At 49.5% G+C, this 25000-nt stretch overlaps 1 protein-coding gene across 2 annotated transcripts in view; it reads left to right on the forward strand.

Moving 5' to 3' along the window:
• The first annotated feature begins 15195 nt into the window (after positions 1–15195).
• ppm1ba (protein phosphatase, Mg2+/Mn2+ dependent, 1Ba) overlaps positions 15196–25000 on the forward strand; it is a 42919-nt gene continuing 33114 nt past the window's right edge. Inside the window, exon 1 of one of the 2 annotated variants that reach the window (XM_061227879.1) lies at positions 15196–15609. The gene's annotated coding sequence lies outside the window, so the exon portion shown is untranslated. The remainder of the gene's footprint in view (positions 15610–25000) is intronic. The other variant, XM_061227880.1, reaches the window with a different exon arrangement.

Here is a 25000-nt window from a genome sequence, read left to right on the forward strand (position 1 = left end):
CCCAAGCATTACGCGACAGTACTGAAATTCATCCAGGCTCCACACGCACTGTAAACATATACACAAACACACAGACATATACACACATACACACGCACTGTAAACATATACACACAAACACGCAGATATATATACACATACACACCTATACACACAAACACACAGATATATACACACATACACATGTACTGTAAACATATACACAAACACAGATATATACACACATACACACCTATACACACAAACACACAGATATATACACACACACACACGTACTGTAAACATATACACACAAACACACAGATATATACACACATACACACGTACTGCAAACATATACACAAACACACAGATATATACACACATACACACATACTGTAAACATATACACAAACACAGATATATACACACATACACACCTATACACACAAACTCATGCTCTCACACACACACACGCTCACACATACTGTAAAAAAATTAAATACTAACACACACATATATACATACACATGTACACCTATACACACAAACACAAATTTGCACTCACACACACACTAATACTAACATGCACACACACATTCATACACATACTCACACTGACATACACACACACTCATACTAACACAGACATGCAGACATACACATACTCACACTGACACACACACTGACACAGACACTACAAACACTCATACTAACAAACATATAGTATACACACTATACACACACACACTCATACTAACACACACACAGACATACACACACACACACATACTCTCACACACACACACACACAGGCTGCTGCTCCCTCCAGCCTTTCCCACCCTGTATTAGCATAATGTTCCAGTGGTGTTGATTACTAATCAGTGTTCAGGGGAAGAGGCAGGTCCGGGGGAAGTGAACACTCAGGCACAAACACACAGCGGGGTTTATTCATGAGGGCGGGCCTCTGAGCCTCGCAGACTCACTCCAGAGACCCTCCAGCCTCCCTCCACAGTCTCACCATCTACATACAGTACACGCCCTGTGGATATCACACACACACACACACTCTCTCACACACACACATACACACGCACACATACACACACATATACATACAGCAGAGACTAAAATTCAGTTTCGAATGGAGATTCAAAGCTACATCTGTGACAGAGGCCCATAATAACAGACCTGAACCTCCATCCTCTGACAAACCCTGTGGGTAAGATCCTGGGCCGCTGCTTTAAACACCCACCTGATGGCCTGCAGTGTCACAGGCTGCCTCTCAAAACACTTTACATTGAAAGGGGGGGGACACACACCCCCCTCAACCGCCACCCGCTGTGTGTAATGCATAGTGTAGCGCAGAACCTTCCGTGCATTATTTTCATATTGTCATTTATCAAACACAATGCGACTATTTCCTTTTTTTTGTCAGCGTTTGGGTAAGAGCGCAAGAGTCTGATTTCACCCAAGCGCAACAAAAGAACTGTCCAAAAAAAATTTGTTTAGTTTCAGTGACCAGGTGTTCACCCTTTTATCATTTAGAACTATAATTTACTCAATATGAAATAGCCTCCAAAATGGCCTCTTTCAAAAGGAATCATTTGCCACACCACACTGAAGACAAAATGATAGCTTTAGTTGTCGGAGAGCTGATCTGACTGACTGAAAGTCCCTACATGAATACGGAATGATGGTTCTCTGTGACACGAATATGCCTTTCTGACATAATGTGTAATTAAGAGGATAAATCTCGATAGACATTAGAAGTGACTAATTAAACGCAATTAACAGTTCTTTATGCTTTGGGAAGCGAGCATGCTCGAGGTTACATCAGGATCAGTACTGTAGAAGAGTGCTCGAAATGATTCCCTTCACCATTCCAGCGTACTGAAGCCTTTTGGGCCTGAAATACTGTTTATGACTATGATTTGTGAATTAGGGTGCAGTCATCATTGCAGCATTCAGTAATAATTTACCATGTATGTCTAATTTAATTTTATTGGTAATTTGTGAATCAGAAAAGATTTGGAAAACTGTTGTGTTTATTTGACGTACAGTATTATAACAGTGCCAATTATAAAACTGGTTAATCTCTCAATCTGATTGGTTGATAGCCATGGTATAATAATCGTAAACAATGGCTATGACATCAAATTTCTCTTTAAAGTTCGATTTCAGTTATGGCTAAACAGTCGCTCAAACGTCCAAATAATGAGCCGTTACACGTAAAGAAAACATCATCATCAATCACCTCTGCTTCACGTTGGACTGAACAACGTCCCTGAGCTGTGGTATAATCACAATACACCACAGCCTGTCATACGTTATTGCTGGAGTATACAGCACATCAAGGGCCTGGTGAAGGTTAAGAGACACTATAACACTCAAAAGTTTAAGTAAAAGGCGTCTTAAAACCGACAAATTTAGCCCGGAACAGCCTTCCGCCCGACACCGGCAGCACCTGCGCTAAAACGGGGACGGGAGTGGGGGAGGAACGTGCGGAATCGCCCCCCCCTCTCCCAGCGCTCGCCGTGTTGGGGTCGGGGAGCAGCGGCGGGGGGTAATGTCGGCGGTGTCACCTCACATTACCGCCCCGCGCCCTGGAGACACACCGCCGTCCGCCGCGGCTCTGCCTCACGGCCCTGATCAGTGAGAGTCTCCTGCGCTCTCCTGCGGGGAGAGGGAGGCCCGCTGTGTCGCGCCCCAACCCGCTCGCCGAAACACCCTCGCCAGGGGGGGTGAGGAGAGCACGTTCACAGAGGTGCTTCTGCTTTTCGCAGAAACAGAGAAACGGAAACGGTCTGTCCTGACCGCTGGGCTCCGAGTGTCGACCCCGACTCGGCTCTTGCGTGATCGCGGTTGACAGACAGCAAGGCTCTCCGACTGACCTCTCCTTTTGAGGAAGTTCCCGTCTCGTACACGAATCTCCCCTTCCCTCTTTCCTTATGTCCTGTCTCTTCGTATTTCTTCTCACACGCTGTATTGCTTATTTGTCAGGGCTGTTTACTCCTCTTCCGCCTCTCTGTGGTGGTGTTGGCCCCCCCTCCCTCCCTCCCCCTGCTCTCTCTCTCTGCGTTTGGAGAGATTTGTGAGTCCCATCGTGGGTCTGTCTCTGAGTTTGAGTGGCCCCTGGTGACACGGGCCCTAACGGGACGTCACGGTAACACCGGTGCGATCGGCGCGGTCCCTGCTGTCTGTCAGAGCCTCGGTCAGAGTCCAGTCAGCTGTGAGATTTCACACCTTCCTCGTTCTTCCACACTTCGGAGGTTTTCACGTTTTCTGTTCGAAGTGCTCAGGTCGGGCTGCGATCACACAACCGATCATTTGTGAATCGCGCCTTACCCGACCTGTTCCGGAGTTGTTCTAATGACGTTCGGTGTGTACTTATTGCATGTTGCTTTGGATAAAATGAAATGTAACGTAATCGCGGAGCTGTCTGTCAGTCTGTCTGTCTGCCTGTCTGTCTGTCAGCCCCCCAGTGCTCTTCTGTCTGTCCCTGTATGTTTCTGTTTTCTGGCCATGAGCAGGTCTATCCGTCCGTCCATCCGCCCGCCCCACGGTGGCCGTCTCCCTGTCCGTGTGCCCTCTGGGCGGGGCAGTTTTACGAGGACCGGGACGGACAGCTGTCACCAGGTCTCGGCGGGTACGAGACGGTACCCGTCAGCCTCTCTCAGGATCATATGCTGGGTGTCACCACAATCCAAAAGAACCACGGGGTGCACCTAAAAATCTCCCTCCTGTGTGTTCCCTCTCCCAAAGGCGGGGAGACATCCACACCCACACTCTCACCAAGGCAGAAACAACGTCGGCCTTCCCAGGTGAAAAGCTTACTGTCGTTCGTAAAAGCTCTCAAAAATCAAGGGAAATGCAACGACAAAATTTCACGTCCCCCCGTTGTTGATATACGCATCAGTCACATTATGTGTTGTGGAATATCACTACAGTGGCAACCAAAGTAGACTAATGTTAAAACCTAATGTTAAAAGAAGTGTGGTAAACCAGAGTCACATTAGCTCTGATTTTTAAGTGGGCCCTCTGTCCATCTCTGGAGTTTTCCCCTCTTCCCAGCCCTCCAGCCTTCCCAGCCCGCGTCATGGGACCGCCATGATCCTCCACCCCGCCGGTTTACGCATCCCGGTCGGGGATTTCAGGAGCGCGCGTCGGAGGGGAGCGAGACGACCCCGTCGGTCGCCCGGCTGTCGTGTCGGGTTAGCGGCGCAACGCGCGGAGCCCGGAGATGAATAAATAAAAATCACGCGGACACTTTGTAAAGCCTCATGTTAAATGTAAGAGGCCCAGGCAGACCAGACTGCGGCCCCAGCTCGTGAGCCTGTCGCTGGGTGAATATGAAGGAGTCCGGGCGGGTTACGGCGGCCGGGGCTTGATTTAGCGGCGTGTGTGTTAATTGGCAGCTCAGCGGGACGTAGGGGAGTTCTGCCGTAATGCGGAACGGAGCTGCAGCCTCGCACAAGGGCCAGGACCCCTGAGAGTGCCCCGAAACATGCCTGTCAGCTGCGGTTAGATCACAGTGCCACTGCCCTGCACTGCGGACGCACGCTGGTGCGCGCCCACACACACACACACACACACACACACACACACATCACACAAACTCGCATCATGTTCGAATACAGGCTCCTGCTCATTCAGTTCTTGCACATGGCCAAATCCAAGGACAGAAACATGCTAAACTAGCGTTGCTAGCGTCGCTCCCAGGAATAAATCTGACACAACATGCGAGAAGCAGCTGCATGGTGTCAACAGCAATCAAGATCTCTCACTGCCTGAAAGGACCACACAGCCGAGACCTGCTCCTGTGTGTGTGTGAGTGTGTGTCTGTGTGTGTGCGTGTATGTGTGTGTGTGTGTGTGTGGGTATGTGTGCCTGAGCGTATGTATGTGTGTGTGTATGTGTGCGTGCATGTGTGTGAGAAAGAGACAGACACAGTTGAAGTGAAAGTCAGGGAGTTCCTGTGCTTTGGATAATATCTGATAGTGTACGCCATTAAGAATTGCTACAAGGCCAGCAAAGGTCTCTGTATGTAATATTGCACTTGTGTCAGTGTGGATGTAGAGGTGGTTGTACCCCACACTTGTGTCAGTGAGAAAATAAAGGAGATCATACCCCACACTTGTGTCAGTGAGAATATAAAGGAGATCATACCCCTGGCTGAGGCTCAATGCGTCTCCAGGAAGCAGTGAGCCTGGTGTCCTGGTGTTGCCATGACGGCGACAGAGGGGAGCTCTTGGTGGCCCTGGCTGTTTTGTCCCGGTGCATATTTAAATGACAGCATCAATAATGGACCAGCCTATCGGTGACAGTGTGAAGGAGGATCTGGGAGTGTGTCTTTGCCAGCGATCCCAAAGCCAGGCTCCTCTGTGACAGACGGGCTTGACATGGAGACCAGGCCTCTATGTGGGTCACAGAGCTGGAGTGGCTCCTGTCTCCATTTTTAATTAAAGACCAGCCCTGTTAGCAAGTTCCCTCTGCTACACACACACACACACACATACACACATATACACACACACACACACATATACACACACATATACACACACACACACATACACATATATATACACACACATACACACACACACACACACACTCACACACATACACACACACACATGCACACATATACACACACATATACACACACACACACACATATACACACACACACACATATATACACACACATATACACACACACACACACACACACACACACACAGACACACACACACACACACACACACACACACACACACACCCCAGCGCGTCTCTCCCTGGCTGCCTCCCTCCACAGCACGCCCACACTGTTCAGAAGGAGTTCAGGAGCGCCGCGCTCACAGGGGAAATTGCTTTAATGCTCTTTTATTTTTAGGCCTCATATTTCAATAAAAAATGAGCATGCATCTGCGAGGAAATGTACGATGTGGTTCTGAAGAGGCAGTGCGTCTGTGCGCCCCCGCAGAACTCTGTGAATCATCCTCTCTCCCCCACTTCATCCGCTGAGAGACCGGGAGCACAGAGGCCCATGAGCCTGCGGCGTGCTCTCAGCTCTCCGTGTTCACCGCATCAAAGCAGCCATGTCAAGGTGACCAACGTCGACGACCAATCGCTGCCGTTCTCAGCGAGCAGTTATTCCGTTATTCGGTTGAGGCAGTCCAAGCCAGAGATTAACGATCGCTGTCAGCGATCTACTCGAGCATTCGGCCTCGAGTTCCTAAAGGCCCGGGTCTCTGGGGGGGGGGGGGGGAACGGAGGGACTTGTTTCGTCAGGGAGGGGCTGAGACGCGGTCATCGTCCGCGTCGGGCGGGCAGGAGGAGAGGGAGGACTTTTTTTCGCGTTTCCTCCCCGGGAAAGTTTTTCCGGAAAGTTCTGGGCTTTGCCACCTTGTTAATCCGGGGACCCGGCGGGTCTTAGTTTACCTGTTCTCTGTTCTCTCTCCCCCCCAGAGCCCCCGAGTCCCTGAGCCTGAGGCTTCAGCGTCCGGGTAAACAAACCCTCCATGTTCTCTGTGCATAAATCAATACGCGCCAAATGTCACCCTGAGGAGACCGGGCCCGGCGTAAGCCTCGGGAACAGGGGCCTTGCTTCGTTAAATGATTTCTTCCGGCCGGATTCCTTCACCGAGCTCCCCGGGAGAGAGGAGACCTGGGAGTTTCTGGGGTCACCTTGACATGGCCACTGTCCCCGCCCCTCCCCGCCCCCCAGCGTTCCGGCAATTTCTGTGGCAGCCTCCAGAACAGGGACATGACCGGTTGAGCCGAACAAAAGTTTTTAAAGAGAAGTCAGAAGAGAAATGTGTCTCCAGATGGATGACGACGGATTAGTTATTTCAGACCATTTTGATGGCGCTAAAAATAATCATAATCAAAATCTTGAATCATACCGTACACTCATACTCAAAACACAATTACTTTGTTAGTAAGAAAATGGATCACTGTACTTCCAAAATTGGCTGTTTTTGTTGGAGGGCTGTGAGCAATCTGTTGTGTTGCTTTCTTCTGTAAGCACTTAAATGTATCCTGTGAGGCCAAAAGAGCGAGCTCTCCTGAGCTGAAATAAAAGACCAGCTTCCAGCTTGACATGCTTTGACCAGCTCAAGCTATATTTTGAAATATAGCTCAGAAAAGCTATGAGCGCTAGCTGGTTGACCAGCTCATACCCAACTAGACCAGCATTGCCCACACAGGAGGGCAGGAGAAAGTGCAAGCACCACAACGTTTCTCATTTAATCAGAACAGAAATGGCCCAGGACCCAGAAGAACTGTTTTGATGCTGAATAAGAACCTGTGTTTGGTGCAAGAACTTTAGAGTTGTACAATCTATCTGTTCTGGCCGACTTCTCAGAAGTAGCGGTAATTCCATCCTGTACATTTAGAGCTTACGGCTGTGAGAGAGGATTTTATTTTTGACCCGTGAAACAACACGACCACATTCACGGGTATCAACAGTTGCAATAACTATCCCAGTAGTGCAGTACTGCTACTGACCACAAGATGGCGGTGTCCAGTTGCTGATGAGTACATGGTTTTCTTTGGATTAATCATGTTTTTGGATTAAAAGCATGTTTCACACAGGAAGGGTTCAATGGCAGACTACAGCGAACCCTGAACTCCGGAACTGGTGTCTTGATCAGCTAAAATTGAGCTTTTTCACGCATTTAGACCAGTATTGCGATGGTGTTGGAAGAAGGGCACGAATGTTGAAAAGACAGTAAAATGTATGTTGTGGATCTTTGAGCATTTGAGCTCATGATGAACATTGCCAGTGGAATAGAATTTACACAGTAAATGGAGAGAAGGTTTCGATTTGTTTTGTTTTTGCTTTTGTTAAATTGCAAATAAATAAAAAATACATATGATTATTGAAGTGTGATTCTCTTCCATTAGGCAAACAGTCAAGTAGAACAGGGCCAGCGGGAAACATTGTGCAGTGAACGATATTTATCTACTGCAGATAATATGGATCAGGAGAGTGGCCCATGCCTTCAGCGCGACGGGGGTTTTACGCAGAGCCACGGCGCCAACTGACACATTGGCCACCAGGGGGCGCTATGGGGTGCGGCTATAAGGCACCGGTGGTAGGGAGGTGCGTTTTTTTCAATCCAATTATGAATGTAAACATTAGATCACGTGGTTCAATGTAAAGTTGGTTGCTTTACATAATGATACTAATCTTAATGACAAAATATTCCTTCATGAAAGTTACAGAGCCCTCCAAAAGTATGGTAATACATTACATTACATTACGTGGCATTTAGCAGACGCTCTTATCCAGAGCGACGTACAACAAAGTGCAAATCAATCATAATAGCGGAGTGAAATGTATTGTTTTTGTCATATACTGGACTTGGCATTTGGAATTCAGATCAAAAGATGAATATGAGGCAAAAGTACAATCAGCTTTTATTTGATGGTGTTTACATACAAGGTATGTACGTATATGCTATAACTACAAGATTATCAGTTATGGAAAATAAAGAGCTTGAAGAAAAACTAGTTTGGCAACCAGCCAAACATGCATTGTGCCAGAATTGTGTTAAAATGTTCAGCACAAGCGTATGGAGCTTAAACCCATGTGTCAATGACCTCAATTAATTAAGAGATTAATTTATAAAATAAGTGTTCTCAAGGGCTGGGACCCCCTGCCCTAAAATACCTGCAAGCCCAACAGCCCAACTCTCCAACACCATGGCAACGAGCCCACTGTTGCACAGTGAGCAGAGGCAGGCTGCAGTTCCCTGACTGGCCAGAGGAGTTACTAGCGAGCACTGAGGCGGGGATTAGGAGCCTTCTGTCCCTCAGCAAAACTGCACCCAACTGCACTGGATTCCCTGCAACAGCTGCCTTTGTCGCGGTGTGGACTGGATCCAGGCTGTAGAGCGCAACACAGTGGTCCTCACAAACACCTCATGAAGAGTCACAGGAAAGCTGGACTGTACACATTTATAAATGAAATGTGCAAATCTACAATGTGTTTAGTGGACGCTACCAGCAGCTGTTTCATGCGGTCCAGTGGAGTGCATGATATCTCTGAACTAAAAGATCAGGGATGGCTTGAAGTAATGAATTTCGGGAGGATAAATCAGAGAGGAATAAATAAACATGATGTCTTCCTTCTTCCTCTCTGTTCCTCTTTCTCTCTGTGCTGAATGGGAGGGTTTCTCTCCCAGAATCTGGGAACTGATTTTTACCAGCCACAGTACGCTATTTTGAACTTTTCTGTAAAGGCATTTTCTGTATTGCAAAACGAGCTGATAAAGGGTGAGGTGCAGAAGGTGCTCAGAAATCTTTGGGGTTTTGTTAATCGCTTTGGCGACCTAATGAATAAAAGACTGACTCTAAATGGCTGTGACAGCCGCTCCTGGGACAGTGACACGCTGCAGCCATGTTGACTGCAAGCGGAACTGACTGCAATCATCCCAGAGTCATCGCAATTTCACTTTTCAATATTCTGGGCAAAGTGCAGATCATTTGACATAATTTGCGCTGTGCTATAGCTATGTATAGACAGCGTGGTTAAATACATTTAGTATTGGGACAATGATACAGGTTCTGTGGTTTGGCTGCTCCAGCAAATTGGATTTTAAATAAAGCTATGAGAATAAGGTTAAAATCTTTTATTTCAGGGTATTAATACTCGTATCAGGTAACCTGAGTTAGCCTTTTTTTTTTTGGAGTAATTTGACAATCGGCTGCTCAGCTGTTTCTTTAGCTGTGTGACCTCTGACCCTCTGGTGCTCATTGATTGGCTGGAGACTGAGGCCCCGGCCAAATGTTCTGATTGTGGAAGTGTTGGGTTGCACCTGCAATCTCCTTCCTTCCATTTTCATTCAGCTGACCTGGAGCCAGCAGCCATACCATCATGCACCCTGCTCCTGCTGAACCACTGACGCTAAGCAGGTGTGGACTAAATTGCTGCTGGAACTGGTGTTTTTGGACACCAGGCAGATCTTTTTCAGAATTCCTGTCATCTTAATAAGCTCCATAAGAGCCAATAAAAAAAGAAAAAAAAAAAGAAAACACAGCGCAACTGTTATGACTATAATCACCACTCTCATGATAGCAATTTTAATAAGCAGCAGAGCTTTCAGCTCAAACCTTCAGCCTCCCAGGGGGCAGTCAGCGTCTTACTTAGCAGAGCTGATCTTGTTTCTGTGCTCAGCGTGGCAGCCAATCACGTCGTGAACGAGGAGGGGAGCGAGGGAGGGCGTTGCCCATGGGAGCTGGCAGCGATGCCCTGGCGTAAAATCCAGCTATGACCGACTCGAAATCACCGGTTTCCGGCTGTTTCCAAAACAGAGCCTGAGCTGGTCAAACCATGTCGAGGATGGAGCTGATCTGAACCGGTCAACCGACCGACCTAGCTTGAGTGGGTTTTTTTTAGCCGTTTAAAACGTGAGTGCACGGTGGAGCAGCTCGTCAGCTGAACTGGCACAGCCTCAGACCCATCTCTTTCACCCCGTTCCCCCCCCCCCCGCCCCCCCCGAGCACCGCAGTGAGCCCAGCAACCCCGGGTTGCGACCAGGAATCCGCCGCCTCTTGTTTGTCGGAGGGCGGGGTGCGTCAAATGTCAAGTTCCTGCTTGTAGCGTGGTGCGCCTGAGTGAAGGGGTACTTCAGAGACAATGAGGGAGAACTCACGGGCCCCTCTCCCTCCGCGCCCCTGCCTCACTCTCCACATTCTGCCTGCTCCCCTGTAAGCCCCGCCCACCTCTCCACATTCTGCCTGCTCCCCTGTAAGCCCCGCCCACCTCTCCACATTCTGCCTGCTCCCCTGTAAGCCCCGCCCACCTCTCCACATTCGGCCTGCTCTCCTGTAAGCCCCGCCCACCTCTCCACATTCTGCCTGCTCTCCTGTAAGCCCCGCCCACCTCTCCACATTCTGCCTGCTCCCCTGTAAGCCCCGCCCACCTCTCCACATTCTGCCTGCTCCCCTGTAAGCCCCGCCCACCTCCCCACATTCTGCCTGCTCCCCTGTAAGCCCCGCCCACCTCTCCACATTCTGCCTGCTCCCCTGTAAGCCCCGCCCACCTCTCCACATTCTGCCTGCTCCCCTGTAAGCCCCGCCCACCTCTCCACATTCTGCCTGCTCCCCTGTAAGCCCCGCCCACCTCTCCACATTCTGCCTGCTCCCCTGTAAGCCCCGCCCACCTCTCCACATTCTGCCTGCTCCCCTGTAAGCCCCGCCCACCTCTCCACATTCTGCCTGCTCCCCTGTAAGCCCCGCCCACCTCTCCACATTCTGCCTGCTCCCCTGTAAGCACCGCCCACCTTTCCATACTCCGCCTGCCGCCTTCCATACAACAACACTGAGGTTCCTTCTCTCACATCGCCCTGCGCACGGGGTGAAACTTCTCCAGAGCCCGCCTCTCTTCCCATGTCCTGAGCTGTATGTGTATATGTGTGTGCGTGTGTGTGTGTGCATGTGTGTGTGTTTGTGTGTGCATGTGTGTATGTGTGTTCATGCAGGAGAATGTGTGTGTGTGTGCATGCATGAGTATGTTTGTGTGTGTATGTATGCATGTGTGTGTGTGTGTGCATGCAGGAGTATGTGTGTGTGTGTGTGTGTGTGTGTGTGTGTGTGTGTGTGTGTGTGCATGCAGGAGTATGTGTGTTTGTCTGTGTGTGTGTGTGTGTGTGCGCATGCAGGAGCGTGTGTGTGTGTGTGTGTGTGTGTTTGTGTGTGTGTGTGAGTGTGTGTGTGAGTGTGTGTGCAGGGTGGGAGCATGTGTGTGTGTATGTGTGTGTGTGTGCGCATGCAGGAGCGTGTGTGTGTGTGTGTGTGCAGGGCGGGAGCAGGGCGGGGGCAGGGCGGGAGCAGGGCGGGAGCAGAGCCACACACTGTCCAGCCTCCCTGCCCCCTCACTGGGCTGATGTCGGGCCTCACGATGGAGGGTTTATCTCCCGGCTGACAGCTCATACTTTCCGTCCCTCCTCTTTATCGCTAATTGGATTTGCTATCTCTGCCCCTTCAGCGGCGTGGCGGGAGGGCTGTCATCGTCACCCGTGCTCGTCCCCCCGTCCGCAGCGCCGTCCTGAGTACGCCCTGCAGGTGCCGCGCGGGAGAGGTGACAGCGTCCGTCTCCACCTGAGCTGACGCTGCGATCGATTTAACGGCGTGCCTCAAGTACAATGCTCCGCTCAGCTGCATCCGTAGCATCCTGCGGGAGATTCTCAGCACTCTAAGCCCTGGGGAGGGCCTTTTTTAAGTATTTACTGTCGGTCAGTGGTTCCCAGCCTTGGTTCCGCGCCTCCCCTGTGCATGCTGGTTTTTATTCCAACCACAATAATCACAACCCCAGAATTTTAAAAAAAAGATGTTATTATTTGTAAATTAGGTGCTGACCATGTTTAGTGGGAATATTTACCCTCTTAGTCCACATTATGTCAGAAATATCCATGCATACCATTACTATACCAGTGTTCTTGCACTGTATTGTAAACAAGTTCATTAAAACAGATAACAGAATTATTACAATAAACTGGTCCAAGTAAAGAGGCTAAGCAATAGGCTCTTAATTGGTGAAAGTGTGGACACATGAAACTAACAATTTTGTAGATAGTAAATAATTCAAAGGTAAAGAAAATGTTATCCAAACCTGCATTGTGTTAATACCTTCTTTTTTTAAATATAATAACACATGTTCAGCAACTAATTATGAGCACATTGATTCACCGCAGTGATTAATTGGATCAGTAAAAAAAAATAATGATCTCTTTTTATGTAATTGTTTGCAGTATAGCACAACAGGCAGAATGTAAACACAGAACATTTATTCTACATCGCATGCGTAGCTGTTTCCGACATAATGTGGTTAAAGGGGATATATAATCCCTCGGCAACATGAAAAGCACCTAATTAAGAAATCAACAGCTTATTAAAATTCCGTGATTGTAATTGTTGTCGGAACGTAAAAGGGGGGGGGGGGGGGGGCCCAGAGGTGAGGTTGGGGACCCCAGACTTAGAGCACCGCCAATTAGGTCTACAAAACAGGCCATCGCATATTCCTCTGATTTACTTCCCCTAGAACAGCCTGCGTCCGAGGCATAAACTGCCGTTACCTCATTTGCTCTTATACGCCAGTGCATTCCTCAAACTTACATTATAATCAAAAACCTCCACCCCCCCTTCCCCTCCCCACCCCATATCATCAAATGGACAATTGCGTGTTATTTTTGAAAGATCCTCGCGAACAAAACGGCAGCTCAGAGTTACAAAGCCAGAGGCAAGGCCGCTGGAAAGTTAGGGGCTTCTGGAACATAAAGATGCTGGTGCCCGGAACGCGCTCTATGGTTTCCATGGCGATGAAAGGCACTCGCACTGCTGTCTCCATAGCGATGGCTGTTCAGGAGCAGTCGCTGAACACCGAGCGACAGTGCCGGCCCCATTCAGCTGCAGCGGGGTAATCCTGCCTCTGAGCTGGGGACTCTGTGTTTTTCACACGCAGGGGCCATGAAATATATATCAAATCTGTCCGGTGACGCTTTCAAGACGTGCGGAGACAACTTCTCTTTCTGTTGGTTACCACTTGATGCCCTGTTTCAACAAGACTCACTATAAAACCTGCAGTGACCGAATTGACTGTTGCTCTCTGGGAATTTTTTAAGCTGTGTGTAAAGCATCATCTTCAGGGCTGTGCATCTCTTTAGATTCATTCCATCGTGTAAATGTGCGAACACTTTTAATTTCACAAAACGCACACTGAACACATCCACGTCATTAATAGCCCACCAGTTCAATAGCACAGAAACCTGCGTTGCTGTCGCAGATTTCAATAAGGCTATCTACTAATCTGACAGGAGTTTGAGACGTATAAGCCTGGTACTCATTTGCCTACTTGTTCTTTTGTATTTTTTGGTGGAGTGGAAATAAATGTGACTTATTTCGTTCCTTCTCATTGAAGTGCTGCCACTTTCTCCCACACCAATTTTCACAAGATGACTAAGCTTCTGTTTCTCTGGCTGCATGAGACATCCCTTGAAATATCTCTGTGGGAATGCTGAACCTACAGTTACCAAGAGATAAAAACTGGACCTTACTCGAGCTATTGGATTCTAAACAGAGAGGTTGAATAACATTAGTGATTATTACTGTTCGTTATGTGCTGTTGAAAGCTTCTATTGATCATCAATACCATTCTTTGCTTAGAGGTCACTGGGGATTGAGATGGTAAAACTATAATGGGCAACACTACATTTGATTTCATTCGGGGTATGCTTCCTGTTATAGAGCATAATTAACATTTTTGTTTCTGTCAGATGGGAAAGATATTGATCTCTTTTATTTATGCATTTCTGTCTGCAGCTGGTAGTACATCTTAATATGGACAGTTCCAAATCAACTTGTTTTGTTTTAGGCGATGACGTAATGCTTCGTGTTGATTGGTTGACGGTGATTTCAGAGAAATCCACATCCGGGTAATTCGCGTTGGCAAGACTGCTGCTGAGCACTGTATGCAACGTGCATGTTCGTTTTTAGTATTTTTGTTCGTTTTAAGTCTTTTTCTACCGTCCATGGTTTTTAGGCACAACATTGCAAGGCTCTTTGAATGATTTGGGGTATGCCGACATTCGACATCTTGGCACAGCTCACGATAGGTAGATGAGTAATTACAAGACATGTTGGCTACAGATAGACCTAATTGACATGTTTTCCCAATCGTAAATAGTTAAGTACGGTTTCATTGCAACGGTGTTTTACGAAGGGTAGCCGTTAATGGCATGCAACGTTTAGAGCCAAGCAGATAGCTCGCACATTTGACAGGCCAAGTGAAAAAGGAATGACCTTATTGTTATCGCAATGTGACTGGTGATTCTGCACACATTCCTGACTCTGTGCATCAGTTTTTATATTTTTCATGCATAGGTTGGACTGTGATTATTTTAGGACGATTTGATGCTAGACATTTTTGTGCATAAATAAATTGAATATTCGCAGGTATTCGCATAGCTACACCAATCATTTGGAAGAATATAGGCGTACTACATACGTCATTGGAGATTAAACTGACAAATCTCTCTTGCAAGAATATTACAGTTATTTGACAACGCTTCAACCAATCATCAGGCGTTTATTATATTTTTGTCCAATACTATTGACGCAGAGGAAGGTCCGTGGTGTATTTTGACCGTCAGCTGTACCATCCAATCAAAATGTTCCTGTTTAGGAGGTCATGACCAATGGTTAGAAGGAACAGAATGAACGACCACTCCCCCCGATCTCTGGACATTGAGCTGAGGGAGAAACTGAAGCGCTTCAATGGAGGAAAGAACGTCATTTGCTCCAAACATTTACCCAGCTAGCTAATTCAACTTTATTTGTTTTGTTTTGTTACCAAAGTATCTCGCCTTTCATAATTATTTCATTCTAGCGGGCAGCCGCTTGGCTGTCAAACATGTATCAAAATCCCCACAGTCAGAGCAGAGAATTCTTAAAAAGGGAAACAATCGTGTGAAATTCAGTTCTGATTGCATTTTATCAAACCAAATATTATAGCTAACGTTACGCAAAACAAAAAACACCAAATCCATTATATACCCAGAGCGAACTATCTTGTCAGTCTGGAGTGGCGTCTGGAGAAGCATTCATTTCACTCCTGAAAACGTAAGTAACGTTAGCTAGCTGCTTGCTAATTTTTGCTTGGACATGATGTGTTTTGTCGAGCAAGCTTGTATTGCTAACATTAGCTAGCTAGCTAGCCAGCTAACTTGGCTAGTTATGTAGCTTTGGTAATCCATTTGTGAATGGTGTCTCTCTATTGTTATTTTTGAAATGATTTGACAGTAGCGATGCTAAATATGTATACATTGTCTTTGGAATTTACTGCGGTTACTAGGTAGCCAACCGGCATAATAACAACATGAAACTTCACCAGCTAGCGTTAGCTCAGCAGTAGAGACCTAGCGCAGGCTACAACAAGCAGGCGTCGTATTTATTTTAGCGTGGCGAGCCACAGTGATTCACTTGCTAGCTAACGATAGCTAGCTACATTGACCAGATGAGATTAGACAGAGTGGACTAGTCTTGTGTTTGACAATAAATAGTTTGCTCCTGTTCGCCCGACATTGTTTTATGGATGTTTTAAGTAACGTTTATGAATGCGGACTTGTGCACGTTGAGAGAAAATCCAATTCGATCGGGCGTGATTAGCTAGCGATATACTGCTAGCAAGCTAAGTTAGCTAGCCGTGTTTGTTACGTAATATTCTATTGTTTGTAGCTATCTGTATTGCTATGTACCGGTTAAAACTCGCATTTGGACTGTCTTAATGCACCACAAAGGTTGCTAGGAACGTAGACCACAACAGGGTTCATTTGGAATGCGTAAATGAAGCAAGATATCTTGTTAACACGGCGTTCACTAATTCGCCCGTGGTCCTGGTTGGCACGTATTGTTCACACTACGCTAACCAGGCAGCTTACGTTAATGTTATGAATATTTTGCTTGCTTGGGCTTATGTGTGCAAGCTACAGAATGCCATGATGTTCAAGCGAGTCACATGCGGTAGAGCAGGACATGTTGGCCGAATCCATGCCTTTCCAACGAGTCTGGTGGCGACCCCCTCCCCCGCGGTCTATATTTAAACTTACAAGGTTTAAGCCACAGCCTTAACCCCGGGTTGGTTCGTCGCTGTCTCATAGCCTCACTCGGGTCTCATAGCGATCTATTTAATAATGTATCGTTAGCTAGCTTTGTTTCTAAGAGAGTGCCCTGATAACACTGCCAATAAATCGTTAACTAGGTGGCCCGATGCAGTGTACTTTGAATGTAGGTCATTTCTTACACCAGCATTATCTCCTAAGTGAATAAAGCAAGTCGTATGGGTCGAAGGTGACCTAGAGCATACATTAGCAAGTTGCTAATTTCGCAGACTTCAAATAATTCAAAGTTGTGTATTCATAATACCCCTCAGACGTTTAACAGCCATGAGTAATCTTGCCATAACAGGAGAAACCTCAGGTTGTTTTTCCTCAAAGCTGTTTTTGTTCAAAAGGAAACTATGACTATGACAATGAAAATGTCACTGATGGCATCCCTTCGCTTTAGCGAACTAGACCTTTCAGAAGAAGGGTGAATGTTTTGCTCATTGATAATGCACCAATGAAACCCTCCAATGCAACAATGAAGCCGAGTTCACATACTCATTCACACGCAGTTATGGCAGTCAGAGGTGTACTGCTCAGGTGTGGGTGCTGCTGTCATGCATTATGAAGTTTTATGGATGCACTGTTCTTGCGTACTGTGCCCTGATTTGAGGTCCTGCTGTTTAAATGACAAAGGTTTCTATTTCTGTCATTCTAATTTAACCAAACTGCTACTCTGGTGTTGCCTTGTTAGGAAAATGTCGGCGGCGGTTTCTCCTTAGCAATTTTCATACGGCCGTTTACCTGCTCCCTTTCCTGTCTGTAGCTTACAGTGCGTCGACAACAGACTGGGCCCAGATGGAGAGTGTGACCATATCAGTGAATGGTCTGTGTTTATATGGTGCTCTTACTCCAGGCACAGTTTCAGGGGCGAGACGCAGCTGAGCGCAGGTTTGAAGCAGCAGTGGCACTCGTCCCCTTAAAATTTGGCTTGACCGGCGCGTAGAATCAGGAGCCTGGGTCGTGTTGAGTTCGGGAACGTTCTTCACAGAACAGAGAAGTGTCGGTGGGACGGTTGGGGTCTTCCCTACAGAACACTGCCCGGTACCTGGCACTGGTGTTGCATGCGAGCTGCAGTACAGAAGGTACTTCAACACGTCCAGATGTGGCCATCAAGTCTGCTTGGAAGTTGATGACTTCGACCTGAATGTTTGACAATGCTCTGTAATACTGTTACTTTTAGCAGAATAATGTTGATTTTTGTGTGTCTGTTTTTGCTGTGCATGCGAAAGAAGTGTGTGAAAATACTCAGTTACTTAAATAAGCAGTTGGCCAAACTGCTCTCAGGACTCGAGCAGAACCCATCGCTGGTTTTATGAATTACGTTACGAGTTTCAGACCTGGAGTGTTGTCCCAGCAACCTGCCGTTCCCATTGCCCCTTTTAGCACTTCCTCTCCGGCGCATTGGGAGCTCAGCCCTGCCCGCTGCCCTGTAGTCTCCAGGGCCTCTCTTAGCGCCCCCTGGAGGTCTGGAGCCACGCTGCGTTGTAGAGCGCATAAGCAGGGAAGTGGCGGCTGGAGGCGGTGCTGACTCAGGGGACATGCCCCTGTCACGTACCTGGTGCAGACACCCCGGGAAGGTGGCCGCGGGTTCGACCCCTGCCCCTTGGCTACAGACGCACTCTGCCGGGTCCCTTCCCCAGAACCCGTACAGTTCTGTGGTCCTTTCAGCACTGTGAAGGGATGCTTATAGCTTTGGTCTTATCTTTTGATCATTTTATCAAGATTACGGGCCGGCCTGTAGTAGTAGTGTAGTGGTTAAAGGTTAATGCCTGGGAACACGCAAAGTCGGCGGTTCTAATCCCGGTGTAGCCACAATAGGATGCGCGCAGCCGTTGGGCCCTTGAGCAAGGCCCTTAACCCCGCGTTGCTCCAGGGGAGGATTGTCTCCTGCTTAGTTTAATCTACTGTACGTCGCTCTGGATAAGAGCGTCATTAATGTAAAAAATGTAAACTGTGTGTCTTAAGCCACCTTAAAGCTGCACAGCGCCACCTGCTGTCTTGGAGTGCAGATTAGAGAATGAAAAGGCCATATCCCATTCCCCCAACTGCCAAATGTGGTAGACATGCATAGACATCTTTGCTCCCATACAGGGTCTCACTGTCTTGAGAGCAGAGGAAGTTTACAGCAGCAATGAAATGGGCCTCAGTGAGAATGCATCAGATACAGGGGCACTCCTATTCCCAGGGATGACATATCTGTTCAGCCTACATATCTGTTCTGACTGGATTAATAAAAAACCTCAAAGGAAAGAGGCTTATTTTTATTTGCAGACGTTTATGTGTCGTTTGAGGTGGAATTCATTTTCACAGCCGTAGTAAAAGGATTAAGGAGAGGGGATTGTAAAGTTGGGTATTTTCATTGTAGTTGCATGTCAAAACAGCCCAGAGTCTGAAGCCTTCAGGAGGCAGTTAATTTCACACAGAGGTGCGCTGGCATTGGGCGTGTCTGTCCGGAGCTGACCTTTGACCCCACTTCTTTCCTGCGCGGACTTCAGAATAGGCCTGTGAGAGTGATTAAACGGGTCAGAAGCAGACTTTGGAACATGGCCCATACCCCTCCCCCCACCCCATGTCTGTGTCTGTGTAGTGTCCCTACGCTGCAGAATGTCAGGATGTTTCTTCTGAAAGCGGGAGGAAGAGAGGAAGAGAAGGAGAGGTGTGGATAAGAGGAGAAGGGCCTGACGAGCTGTCGGTGGCGCTGAGGAGGATTGGGGGGGTGTTTATCAGGGCTTACCCCCCGGCGCTCTCTCTGACAGCTGCAGACACGCCGGCCGGAGTCTCAGACCACACGCCACAGGCCCTGCGTCAGGGAGAGGAGCCTGCCTGCCTCCTCACACCACCACCGGCCACCAGCTGCTCCTCCCTCTGCTCTCACTGCCCGGCTGTGTGTTTGGGACCTGGGCTGTGTGTTTGGGACCAGGGCTGTGTGTTTGGGCCAGGGAGCTGCGTGTTTGGGACAGGGCAGAGTGTTTGGGCCAGGGGGCTGTGTGTTTGGGACAGGGCAGAGTGTTTGGGCCAGGGGGCTGTGTGTTTGGGACCAGGGCTGTGTGTTTGGGACAGGGGGCTGTGCGTGTTTGGGACAGGGGGCTGTGCGTGTTTGGGACAGGGCAGTGTGTTTAGGACAGGGCAGTGTGTTTGGGACAGGGCAGTGTGTTTGGGCCAGGGGGCAGAGTGTTTGGGCCAGGGGGCAGAGTGTTTGGGACAGGGCAGTGTGTTTGGGACAGGGTAGTGTGTTTGGGACAGGGTAGTGTGTTTGGGACAGGGCAGTGTGTTTGGGCCAGGGGGCTGCGTGTTTGGGACAGGGCAGAGTGTTTGGGACAGGGCAGTGTGTTTGGGCCAGGGGGCTGCGTGTTTGGGACAGGGCAGAGTGTTTGGGACAGGGGGCTGTGTGTGTTTGGGCCAGGGGGCTGCGTGTTTGGGACAGGGCACTGTGTTTGGGCCAGGGGGCTGCGTGTTTGGGACAGGGCAGAGTGTTTGGGACAGGGAGCAGTGTGTGTTTGGGACAGGGCTCCACATTTGGGCCAGGGCTGTCTAAGGTGCCCTGTCCATAGCCTCGCTCCCTGCCGTCCAGTGTTCTCACACGGGCACGTGTCGCTCTCAGAATGAGGCGCCGGGCCCTGTAACTCTGTCGCGGGCGGGCTTATTTTAGCTGTGCCTGCGGGGGCGGGGGCGGGGGCGGGGGCGGGGGCGGGGCCGGCCGGTCCCACGCCCGTGACGGGACGTCAGGTGCATTAACGTTCACGGCTCAGCCGTAATGACCGGAGCTCTCTGCGTTAATTAAAACTGAAACTAATTAAAAGTCCCCCCCTGTCTCCCTGACACAACAGCTTAGGGCCCTCCTGGCCGTCAGTCAGTCACTCACATCTGCCGCTCCCCGGGCAGGAAGGAAGAGATTTCTCCCGCTGCCGGATCGTCGATAAGCCGCTCTGTCTGCTGTCTGTTCGGCCGCCGTCGATTTTTCGCCCTTAAGTGCTCCCCCGCTTTCCCCCTCTGGCTCCCTCACGCTGTCCTCGCTCTCGCGTGACTGTGCGGGGTGTGGGGTGCCAGCTCGATTCGGGTTCCCGGAGGTCACGGAGGTCACCCCCCCCCCCCCCCCCCCCTCAAAAGCAGGGTCCTGACGGGGGTCAAACATTCCACTGGGGTGCCCTTTAAGCACCATGTTCAATTCCCCCAGGTCTTGAACAGGAAGAGAAATGATGAAACAACTTGCACAATATGAGCTTTTTCCTAATGCACCCATCTCTCTTGATAACATGGTAATTTGCTGTCATGCTGCCAGCGTGTCGAGGTTGCTAACAAATTGGCTAGCTCATTAGCCTGTGCATTAAGTGCATTACCCACAGTCATTACTGGCTGGGATTTACTGCCAACAACATCTGTGCGTGCACGTCTCTGCCGACACAATATTTTGAGAGTAAAGCATCTCAAAAAACACTCCGTTACATCCAGTTTCACTGGATCTTTTGACCGTTACATTACATTACATTACATTAATGGCAGACGCTTTTATCCAGAGCGACGTACAGTTGATTAGACCAAGCAGGAGACAATCCTCCCCTGGAGCAATGCAGGGTTAAGGGCCTTGCTCAAGGGCCCAACGGCTGTGCGGATCTTATTGTGGCTACACCGGGATTAGAACCACCGACCTTGCGGGTCCCAGTCATGTTCCTTAACCACTAAACTACACGCCACCCTGTGCACTGCCTAAAATCTTACATGGATCTGATCTGATTTGAGTAGCAGCCATACACTCGCATGTTGAATCTGTAGTTAAAGACGGTATGTGTTCTGGATTAGCATGGCTAACCTGCATTAGCACTGTAGTGATGTCCACCAGCAGGATGTTATTGGCTCTGCCTGTCTCATATAACTCACGCGAGTGCATTTATAGTCTCTTACTTTGAATCACTGCGGGTAAAAGCGTCTGCCGAATGAAGGTAATGTAATATACTGCTCATCTCCGGGCGGGAGTGTGTTCGTAATGTCTGGCGGTCGCTTGAGCGAACGGTCTTGAATCGCACCCCGGTTCCCGGGTTCAGAAGCTCCAGGACTGCATTGTGGGAGAATCCGCCCCAGGTTTTTCAGGTGACTTTGCTCCCTGTTTTTGTCGCGATGCCGCTTGCTGTTGATTTGTCGCTGGCGCGCTCGGTCCCGCATCGACCGGGCGTTTCGAATATCGATGACGGGGTCGGTTTTTAATGGGCCGATTGGACTCGTGCGACCCGAGTGTTTTGTGGTCCCTGTCCAAGAAACATTTCCTGGAGCTGCAGTGTAGTATGACCCTGTCCCAGTGCTGAAAGAGTGACCGGCTGGTTTGGAGTGTAGCATGACCCCGTCGTGCAGCTGAAAGTGTGACTGGCTGGTTTGGAGTGTAGTATGACCCTCTCATGCTGCTGAAAGAGTGACCGGCTGGTTTGGAGTGTAGCATGACCCCGTCGTGCTGCTGAAAGAGTGACCGGTTTGGCAGGGTAGCAGTCCTGTCCTGCTTCCGGTGACCGCTGCATCGGGTCGATGTGTGGCACCTTTGCATGTATAATCCGTGGTTTTTGTTAAGAACAGCACAGCTCAGTATAGCACAGCCAGTCTCTTCTGAAAGGCCTGGGTTGGGAATACAGTCATATGCTGTTTAATGTGAAGCCACTCAGGTGGAGTCATGTTAAAGGGCTGTACGGATGCTGTATGCAGCCCTCAGGATGTTCTTTGATTCTCTGAGAAAAAGTGATTTTTGGTAAAAGAGTGGAAGATGCCCCTCTTCCTCCTCCCTCCTCATCCTCTTGTGGGGTTTTGACTGGAGCAGGTCGTGAAGCACAGGCAGTGGGCTGGAGGATGTACGTGAGTGGGGACTTACTGGAAGCAGTGGACTGGTGGGTGTAGGTGAGTCTGCTGTTACTGGAAGCAGTGGACTGGAAACAACCACGGGTGTGCTGTGGGGGATCCTTCCCATGATGCTTCGCCAGGACCGGTTGAATATTCCAGTTTTGCAGTTTATTTTCTCAAACAGGCCCTCGCCCCTCCCGGGAAAGAACCGACTCGCGGTGGTGAGCTGAGTGTTGACGTGCTGGCTCAGAATAACCGGGAGATAAGTGTGTTGGGTGGAGGGTCTCTGATAGCGCAGAGAGGGGGTGACGGGCGCACGGCGGAGGTGGCCGGCTTTAGGGAACCGGCTGAAGTGCAGGGAGTTCTGGGGGACGGTAACGCCGGTGAGGGCGGGGGCGCAGACAGCGTTTTAAACCCAGGCAAACGGCCCGTTGCCGCGACGCCCCGCCCAGAATAGCCCACCGATCAGTGTCACCTTGGGGGCACGATTGGCCGGGCGCTTGCGGTCAAGTGTGGGAAAGCCTTTCGAGAGCGTCGAGCGCACGCGGTCACGAGAGGGCACAGGGCCTTCCTGAACCTTCCGCACCCGCAAAGCCCACCTAAAATACTGGTTTTTACACGATGCCGGACTGGACCAAAACAATTCGACTAAGATGAGATAAGAGAGAGTTTATCGACCCCTGAAGGAACTTTGTCTTGGACACAACAGTGCCTGCTGTATAGAATATCATGCAAAACATGTATCAAACCAATACAGTCAACAAAGCCTGTAACACACACACACACACACACACACACACACACACACACACACACATATATATACAGAACATGCATTAAGACTGTGACTGGAACCTCCCCCAGATAACACTGGTGACGATTTTGTTCTTGTGGGCTCTTTCTGCGTTTTTTCGTGCTGGCGTCAGAAGTGTACCAGCTTGACCCCAGTTTTGGGGTGTGGTACGGGGTCTGTGGTTAACTGACTCCCTGCGGAGGGGAACAGCGGAGTGATGGTAACACATGCAGCAGGGCCGGTCGCTCTGCGTTTAGCCCGCTGTCTGAACAGACCTCGCCCTTTCACTGCTCAACTGCTCAACTGCCAGCGCGCACGTGCTGAGTCACTCCAGACCTCCGCTGCTCGAAAAGGGGATTAAAATAGGTAACGAAATGTACGTTACGCTAGGTCACAAAGTTTTATTTTAAATAAAGACTTCAGTTCATTTGACTGTGTGGGGTGGATGATGAAAGCCGGAGCCTCCTTAATAGTTAATGTGTGGTTCGTGTTTGGTAATGGTTAGCTAGCAGGCAAACATGCGTTTGACAGATAGGAGGCTGAACGTGTGATACCTGATAAAATCTATAAGAACCCTGATCTGGACAGAGCGCTGTCTTTCTGTCGTAAGCAGAGTGAACGCAACAGGAGACACCTTTGTACACCGGGCCACGGAGGTTCGATCTGTGAAATGTTCACATATCAGGGTGGGGCTGGGCTTATGTTCCACCCCTTTCTGATTGGCCCCCTTCCCCCCGCCTTCTCATTGGCAGTGCCCCCCCCCCCCCCCCAGGGGATTGGGCCCAGACAGTTTTAGCACATTTAAGATACTTGAAGACATTTGGGGGACCTGTCAGCTTCACAGTGGCTTGTGGTCCAAATCAGGAAAATGCACTGGAGCTACCTCCAAACTGGCTGGCCCTGCAGGCCCTGTCCGAGTCTCCGTAAGCCTGGTTCACAGGGGCGAGCCCTGCTCAGACCCTCCGTAAGCCTGGTTCACAGGGGCGAGCCCTGCTCAGACCCTCCGTAAGCCTGGTTCACAGGGGCGAGCCCTGCTCAGACCCTCCGTAAGCCTGGTTCACAGGGGCGAGCCCTGCTCAGACCCTCCGTCAGCCTGGTTCACAGGGGCGAGCCCTGCTCAGACCCTCCGTAAGCCTGTTCACAGGGGCGAGTCCTGCGCAGACCCTCCATAAGCCTGGTTCACAGGGGCGAGCCCTGCGCAGACCCTCCGTGAGCCTGGTTCACAGGGGCGAGCCCTGCTCAGACCCTCCGTAAGCCTAGTTCACAGGGGCGAGCCCTGCACAGACCCTCCGTTAGCGGGTTCAGCAGCGAGCCCTGCTCGGGCGCTGTGGGGGCGTGGGGGGTCAGCATGTTCCCTTTAATGCGGGGGAGATTAACTGCAGTGAACTCATCCTCCTCCAGTGCTTCTGTGTGCGGCACGTTGCATCATGCTTTGTGGTTTATTTTTGTTCAGGCCCTGTTCTCCCTGTCCTTTCCTGGGCGGGTGGCTCGTGTAGGGGGAGGGGGGGGGGTGGTCAGAGGGGGCAGTAAAACAGAAGGGGGCAGGGTGGGGTCGCATGCCTGGCCCTTCTATGACCAAGTGTTGATTTTTCCTCTTTGTGCTGTTGGATCACATTCCATCTGAACGCTGCAGTGGAGGGCAGCTGCAGAGCCTCCAGAGTTCAGTTTGAGAGAGAGATTGGTCCGGCTTTCTATCTGTGTGTGTGTATGTGCATGTGTCTTGAGTGTGTGCGTGTGT

The sequence above is a fragment of the Conger conger genome, chromosome 18 (assembly GCF_963514075.1).
Source record: "Conger conger chromosome 18, fConCon1.1, whole genome shotgun sequence".
Lineage (NCBI taxonomy): Eukaryota > Metazoa > Chordata > Actinopteri > Anguilliformes > Congridae > Conger > Conger conger.